General features: G+C 28.6%; 1 long non-coding RNA gene across 1 annotated transcript; it reads left to right on the forward strand.

Annotated features, from left to right (window-relative positions):
- Nucleotides 1-303: 303 nt before the first annotated feature.
- On the forward strand, nt 304-3,728 carry LOC130467147 (uncharacterized). The gene is made up of 4 exons (XR_008927306.1): nt 304-477; nt 566-666; nt 1,013-2,128; nt 3,318-3,728. It is a non-coding gene; the product is annotated as an uncharacterized lncRNA (long non-coding RNA).
- Nucleotides 3,729-7,893: the final 4,165 nt, after the last annotated feature.

Here is a 7,893-nt window from a genome sequence, read left to right on the forward strand (position 1 = left end):
TTAAAAGTCTAAATGACTAAATTACATCAAAATACCAAACGAAAAGCCTAAAAAACTGAAACTAAAAGCCTGAATATTACTGAATTACATCAAAATGCCAAAGGAAAAGACTAAATGACATCAAAACACCAAATGAAAAGTCTGAAATTTAATAAAATCAATACTACTATTTAATAACAGGGATATTTAAAGCCCATCTAGAGAGCCACGTGTCCGATTTTCTTTTTTCTTTTTCTCATTCTCCATTCCCCTTCTCTGATTCTTCCCATGTCTCTTACTCTCCCCTTCCTCTCTTTACGGTTACCCACCTCCCAAACGACACCTTCATTCAGATTTCAATTTCCTGTCTTTTATCCTTCCCTTCCCCAATAATAATTTCAAAAACCGCTCTCATTAAAATCCTCTCCCATTAATTAATTAATTCCTCTTTCTAGATTATCCTGTGTTCCAAAATTGCTATACAGTAATGGGATTTTGGTAAAATTTTCATTCTCGATTTGGTTATAGATTTTGATATTTGGATTTTAAATGCAATATAATGGTGTTGTTATTGTTGTTGTTATAGGTTTATGAAAAAGATGAAGAAAAGAGGAGTGATGGGCTTTTCAATTGCGAATAATGAAGAATTTGGTATCTATTCTGCCATTGAAGAAGAAGAATAAAATGGTATTGCATTTTAATAATTCGTTTTCCTTATGTTTTGTTAAATTTTGCATACTTATTTTGGGCGCATTTAAATCGGAAAAGATTGTGATGTTGAGTTGGTTGTTAAGATTTTGATATTTTACATTAATTGGAGAAGAATTTCCTAATCCTTTGTAATTGTTGATACTTTTTCTGGGTACTTATCATTTTTCAGGATCAATTTGCAATATTGGTAATATATTCTTTGTTCTATTGATTATCCCGTATCTATTGGAAATTGATCGGGAATTATCTGTTAGAAATTTATAAATATTAGTCTATTTTAGCCGAAAATTAATCGAGAAGTTCGGGCTTTAATTGCAAGTAGGTATATGAATATTTTGAATCTACAACAACGACAGTAGCCTGACGAAGAAAGGATGGGCGACGAATCGGATCTTGACAAAGTTCGTTCTCTCACAAATCGAATTGAGATTGCAAAGATGCGGAGTATTTTCATTAAGAACAGTATAATGGAAAGCACTTCATCAAAGTAATCAATCCCATTGTTATTCATGGACTTTTATAGTTGTATGGCTGGGTTTTGTTGTTGAATCAGGCAAGTTCTATATGAAATTAATAATCGTCTTTTTCAATTGCTTTTTTGCCAAATTTTGTTGAAGTAATGAAAAGGTTGTTGTTGAAATCAATTATAAAATGGACATCTGACATAGAAATAAGAAATGTTAATGTCGGCCTCTTTTGGTCATTCCGTGGGTGTAACCACGACGGCTCTTATCTTAGATGACGTTGGGTACAAACGAATCAGTATATGTTCTGGGTATTATTAGTTTACCGATTATTGGTTTAATTAATTTGTTGCCATTTATTTTTTTTCAAATGAAAAATAATAATTGATTGTAGGTGAAGAGAAATAGCGACGTTTCAATGTGTAAAATATTTGGGTTAAATTGTTTAAATAACTGAAAAGGGTAACTGATAACTGTTCATCCAAATGTTCTCAAAATAATTGCCTATATAAGGATTTATGCACTCAACTTAATACACATTATGTCATTAGAAATCTGAAAATTTTAGTTACTCCATTGTTCACCGTTAACGATAAGTAACTCAATCGTATGTGCTTCATGTCTCATTTGTAATCGGTTTTCTGAATTTCAAGTAATTTTCTCAAAATTCTCGAACTTTATCCTTGATAGGAGAATTTTGTACATATCCACTGGGTTTATTTCTTAATTTGTTCATAATGTATTTTAATATTTTCTGTAAACTTTAATTTGTTGTCCAGACAATTTCAACAAGTGTGATTTTGATATCCCATAAATTGTTTTCATCTCAAACTTAAATGATAGCCATGGTCTTTTATTGGAAATATAAATATAAATAATTTATCAAATTTGGTTGTAATTTTTGAAACTTCTTGCGTTCTCTTCTATGATTGTTTCAGGTAAATGACTTATATTGGCAAGGAGAAAAACATAAGGTTTGCTTGAATTTTCTTTTCCCTTTTTTATTTCAGTTAATTTTGATATTTTTAAAATACAAGTTCTTTGTATTTGTTTCTTTGAATTCATGTATTGGAGAATATAAAATTATCTTCCTGAAGTAATCCTCATGTTTCTGGTGGAAATTCATATGGGGTAAGAGGGTTTTGTTTCTGGGTTTTGTTCAACAGTGGATTTGCCAATTCATTACTTTCTTTACCATCGATTCTGTTTTAGTAAACATCGTTTTCTAAACTAATCGAAAGTATCTAACGACGACACGGTAGATCCAACAAAATCGAAACTTTGTAGTAGAAACGACACAAATTTTGCGGATCACTTGGCAAAAAAATTTAAAGAACATAAGGTTTTCTTAATACGTAATCCAGTACGGAGTACTTTAATTTGTAGAATTGTAGTAAAGATGCTTTTGGCACATACATGATACATACAACAGACTAGGAAAACCAACAACTTTTTTTTAAAGGAACTTCTATGTGATGTTTTGGATGTTGTCTGTGAGTAAATTACACTATTAATGACATATTTTACCAATTGTTCCCTTCTCAAGTTCTTTAGATTTTCTTAATGTAAAATAAAAGACCTTCAAGAAATTAAATTCCTTTAGAAAAGCATTTCGTTGGAATTTTGTGCTAAGATGGCTCATTGATAATGTACTTTCCCCCTTTGTTTATATTATAATAATAGCTTCATATATTTTACCTACGTTTTTGCCTCATTACATGTTTGTGATGTTTCTTCTGATTCTTCGAAGTTCACCAGGAATTACAACTATGATAGGTACATTATTTTAGTTTTGGTCTTCCTGTGGTTAAAGCTCAATGGCAATATTTAAAACCCAAAATGCAAATATGACTCGAAAAATATAGGGTCATTTATAGACCTTAAATTAAAAGGAACATTGTAAAATTATTATAACTTTTCCTTTGAGTTATTGATGGTAAATCTGATCAGTATAAAATAGTTGGGTTTTTTTTTTTTGTTTTTTTTTTTTGTAATGGCAATCTACTATTCTCTTATGGAAGTTGAACCAAACTCAATACTATCCTACCGCATTATTTTTATATCTATATCCCTGTTTTCAACCTCTACTCTCTGCAACTCACTATCTCTTTGAACTATTGAATTTTTTTTATTTGACTTCTTTAAATTCGTGTTTCCTTTCAGGTTGGAATGAACATTTTAATGAAGATAAACGATGGAAGGGACAAGATGAATGTCAATATATATATGGAATAACGAATATTCCGTACAAATCGCTCCCTCTTACTCTCCAGTTTGAAGGGTATTTGTTTAGTACTCCATATCAATGACGGGCAAAATATTAAGGATTTAGTGGTCTTTGTTTAGTACTTCGCATAATTGCGGTCAAAATTTAACAGTTAGTGATTTTTGTTTAGTACTCCATAGAAATGTGGTGAAAATACGAAGGGTTAATTTTGTATACACTTATTAAATTTGGTTCATGTTAAGATTGGTCTTGCTCTTTTAGTTTAACACTCAAGTTCCAACACATATCAAGTAGTGTATCATTGTATTTTATGTACTTATTAGTGAGAGTAATAAATCATTTCTTCTTATTTATGTTCAAATATTTATCTCAAGAGACTGTAAACTCTATACAATAGATAAAACAAGTAACACTTTAATACTTTCTTCTTTCACTTTACCTAATTATTTTAGGAAAATAGTGAAACTCTACAAAACAACAAAAAACATGCATAACAAAATTAAAAACCAATTTCGATAATGACGCAAAAGTCATGTTCGTAAAAATCTTGGTACTCTTTTGGTCATATATTTGAAGAAACTATAAAATAATCATTTTAAAACTAAAATAGAAACCGTGCATCGCACGGACATAAAACTAGTTTCAATTCATAACAGCAACAAATTGCAGCAGCAGCATATCCAAACACCAAGCAGCAGGTCAGCAGCACGTCAAACATCAAGCAGCAGGTCAGCAGCACAACAAACACCAAGCATAAATCAATCAATTAGTCCAGCATAAATCATCAATTATTCGAGCATAAATCATTAATTAATTCGAGCAAAACTTACAAATTATTTCGAGCAAAACTAAATCATTTATTCGAGTATAAATCATCCATTCATTCGAGCATAAATCAATCAATTAGTCCAGCATAAATCATCAATTATTCGAGCATAAATCATCAATTATTCGAGCAAAACTCACAAATTATATTCATGCAATATTTTTGCATATGCTTTTTTATTTATAATTAATCAAATTACTCTGAGATTTATTTTTCAAAATATCTCAATTAAAATATTCAATTACATGAAATCATTTACGAACTTACATAAATTCATTTACGAAGCAACTATAAAACAAATTAAATTATACATGCAACTATACAAATTTAAAAATAATATTTATCTCAAACTATTTGTTAAGAAGCTGATTTTGGGCCTTTTGCAATTGTCCTGTCAGGTATATTAGTGTATAAATGATAGTAAAAAGGTAGATTAGTTTCAGAACTTGACAAAAAAAACGTACGCAGGATCGCATGGAAAATTGTATTAGATAATTGCCAGTACACCCTAGATATCAGCTCAGCGAACCTCTAGAGTTTCCCTAGCAGCCCACGGCGCATACGCCTAGCCTGCCGCTGAACTCGTTCAGGTGCAGGGCCTACAAATCAGAGTACAAACACAGGCTGAGTTCACTACTGTATTTGAGCTGAGTTTGGGGTAAGAAATTTAAACTTCTAAATTATTTTCCCAACGTATTTTGTTTTATTTAATTCAATGTGTTGTTTCTTTATTTGATTTTTTAATGCAGAGTCAAATGACATTTGACTTTTTATTCGGCATCAACAAGAACCAATGTGCACTCCTGCCTAAACTGAAGAAGAAATTTTATGTGCATTGACTAAAGCTGAAGAACGAGTCCAAATGTAGTCCGGGAATAAAATTTGACAAAGAGGTTAGAAGAGCAATGCAACTATTTAACTCCTAAATGTGTGTATAACCATAAAAATATTATTTAGGAAAGGAATGGCTAAATATCAATATCAAACTTCAGCAACCACTTTTATCCAAAACATTATACTTCCCCGTTCCTAAATCAACTTTATATATTCAGGCAATATTTTTGCATATAATTTTTTAAGTTTTATTTTTCAAAATTGCTCAATTAAAATATTCATGATATCATTTACGAAGTTATATAAATTCATTTACTAAACAACTACAAAACAAATTGAATTATACATGCAAGTCTACAAATTCAAAAATAATATTTTAATTAATAATATTAATCTCAAACTATTTGTTAAGAAGTACTAATTAAATCTTTCTGACAAAAAAAAAGTATTAATTAAGTCTCAACTATATATACATATACAAATATTTCCTCCGTTATTGATTATTAGTCCATTTTGGAATCTTGTCAATATTTTACAATTCTAAATAATCTTCTAATTTCTTTCCAATACGTATTTCAAAAAATATTCATGTGAAATTTTATTTTGTTCGTCTAACTGTAGTTAACAATGTCAAATTTTTATATTTCTTTAACGTACATATTTGAAGATATTTACCCAAATAATAAAAAACAGGGAAAAAAAATGTATCTGGCCCTATGGTGTGTAACTCTTTCTTGTTTTTCCACCCAAAACCTACCACTACAAACAAATCTAATATATATATATAAAGGAGGCATATTTGCTGAAATATTAGAGCGCCACATAGGATTACTATTGATTTCGGCCAATGAAAAATAAGATTTCTAATTTATTTTTGAATTAAAAAAATCGATTGCTACATAGATAATTAATTAGGTGCCACGTAGATATTTTAATTAATTAATTACTAATATATAAAACTCCATCTAAAATCAAACACTCTAATAATATAATTAAAAAATAAATCTACAATAAAATTCATCCAAAATCAAATACTAATCTAAAATAAAATAAATAAAATTCAATTTAAAATCAAACATTAATCCAATATTAGAGCGCCACGTGGGAAATCTAATGGTTTCGGCCAATGAAAAATCAGATTTCAAACTTAATTTTGATTTTAAAAAGTCGAGTGCCACGTAGATAAATAATTAAGTGCCGCGTATGCTGAAATATTAGAGCGCCACATATGATTACTATTGGTTTCGGCCAATGAAAAATAAGATTTCTAATTTATTTTTGAATTAAAAAAATCGATTGCTACATAGATAATTAATTAGGTGCCACGTAGATATTTTAATTAATTAATTACTAATATATAAAACTCCATCTAAAATCAAACACTCTAATAATATAATTAAAAAATAAATCTACAATAAAATTCATCCAAAATCAAATACTAATCTAAAATAAAATAAATAAAATTCAATTTAAAATCAAACATTAATCCAATATTAGAGCGCCACGTGGGAAATCTAATGGTTTCGGCCAATGAAAAATCAGATTTCAAACTTAATTTTGAATTTAAAAATTCGAGTGCCACGTAGATAAATAATTAAGTGCCGCGTAGATATTTTCATTAATTAATTATTAATATTACGCATATACAATTTCATCCAAAAACAAACACTCTCATAATTATAAAAGAAAATATAAAATGAAATTCAGTGCAAAATAAAAAAAATAATCTAATCTAATATATAAAAGTGGTATATAACTACATACATAGATTTTTTATTTAAACATAATAATTTAATAGAATTCGTGCATCGCACGGGCTAAAATCTAGTCCCAAATATTTGGATATAAATCCATATACGTAGAAGTACTCAACCAAAGATACCCTTTTTGTTTCCATTAATTGAACATCTTCAAATGTCATCGTTTGTTATCAATATTAATTTTTTTTATTAAGATATAATTAAATATTACGTATTTGACATTTAAATATATAGTAATATCATACGAAGTGTGATTCTATGGAGTAATATTTATCCTTAATTCAGTTTTAACTTTCCTAAACATTTTAATATATTAAATTAACATTTGATATTTTAAAATATATTTAATATTTAATTTTGTGAATGGACTTTCCAATGCGGCGCTACGAAATCTCTTGAAAAAACTCCTTTATATATATATATATATATATATATAGATTAGTTGCTCATTGTGCCTAAATCATATTGGGTTTGGTGCATCATTAAACTAATAACTTCTTGGTGAGATCATCATCATATATTTATAATTTTTCACGTACTTCGTTGAATCATACACTAAACAATATTTACCGCTTGTAACTTCAGATTGAAACTTGTTATATGTGAATTTATAATCACCTATTAACACTCGTTAAGCCTATAAATTCTCATCCTTTGAAACCGGGCTAGTTTTTTCTTTTGTTATTATTCTTTGTATCTTAATTCTATATCAAATAGTGTAATAATAACAAAAATAATTTATAGTTTCTAACTTGTAATCTTAAGTATTAATGTAATGCTTCAATATGTCGCCACTCACTCTTTAATGTATTATACTAGTTTTTGGGTCCGAGCGATGTCCCGGGTTACTACATTAATGACATTCATATTTACTTATTTATTTATTTTGCAATGATAACCTGAACACATGTAATAGTTTAATGGTAAAGGCTTTATCCTTTAAACTCAAGGTCATGGGTTCAAACCTTATGAAACGAGTATATCACATCAATCGTCTAATTGAAATATCAATTGAAAAGATATTGGACAATCAAGTCATACTCCGTATTATGGCTTCATGTTTTATTTTTATTTTGAAAGGAACTTTAATAG

The sequence above is a fragment of the Spinacia oleracea genome, chromosome 2 (assembly GCF_020520425.1).
Source record: "Spinacia oleracea cultivar Varoflay chromosome 2, BTI_SOV_V1, whole genome shotgun sequence".
NCBI lineage: Eukaryota > Viridiplantae > Streptophyta > Magnoliopsida > Caryophyllales > Amaranthaceae > Spinacia > Spinacia oleracea.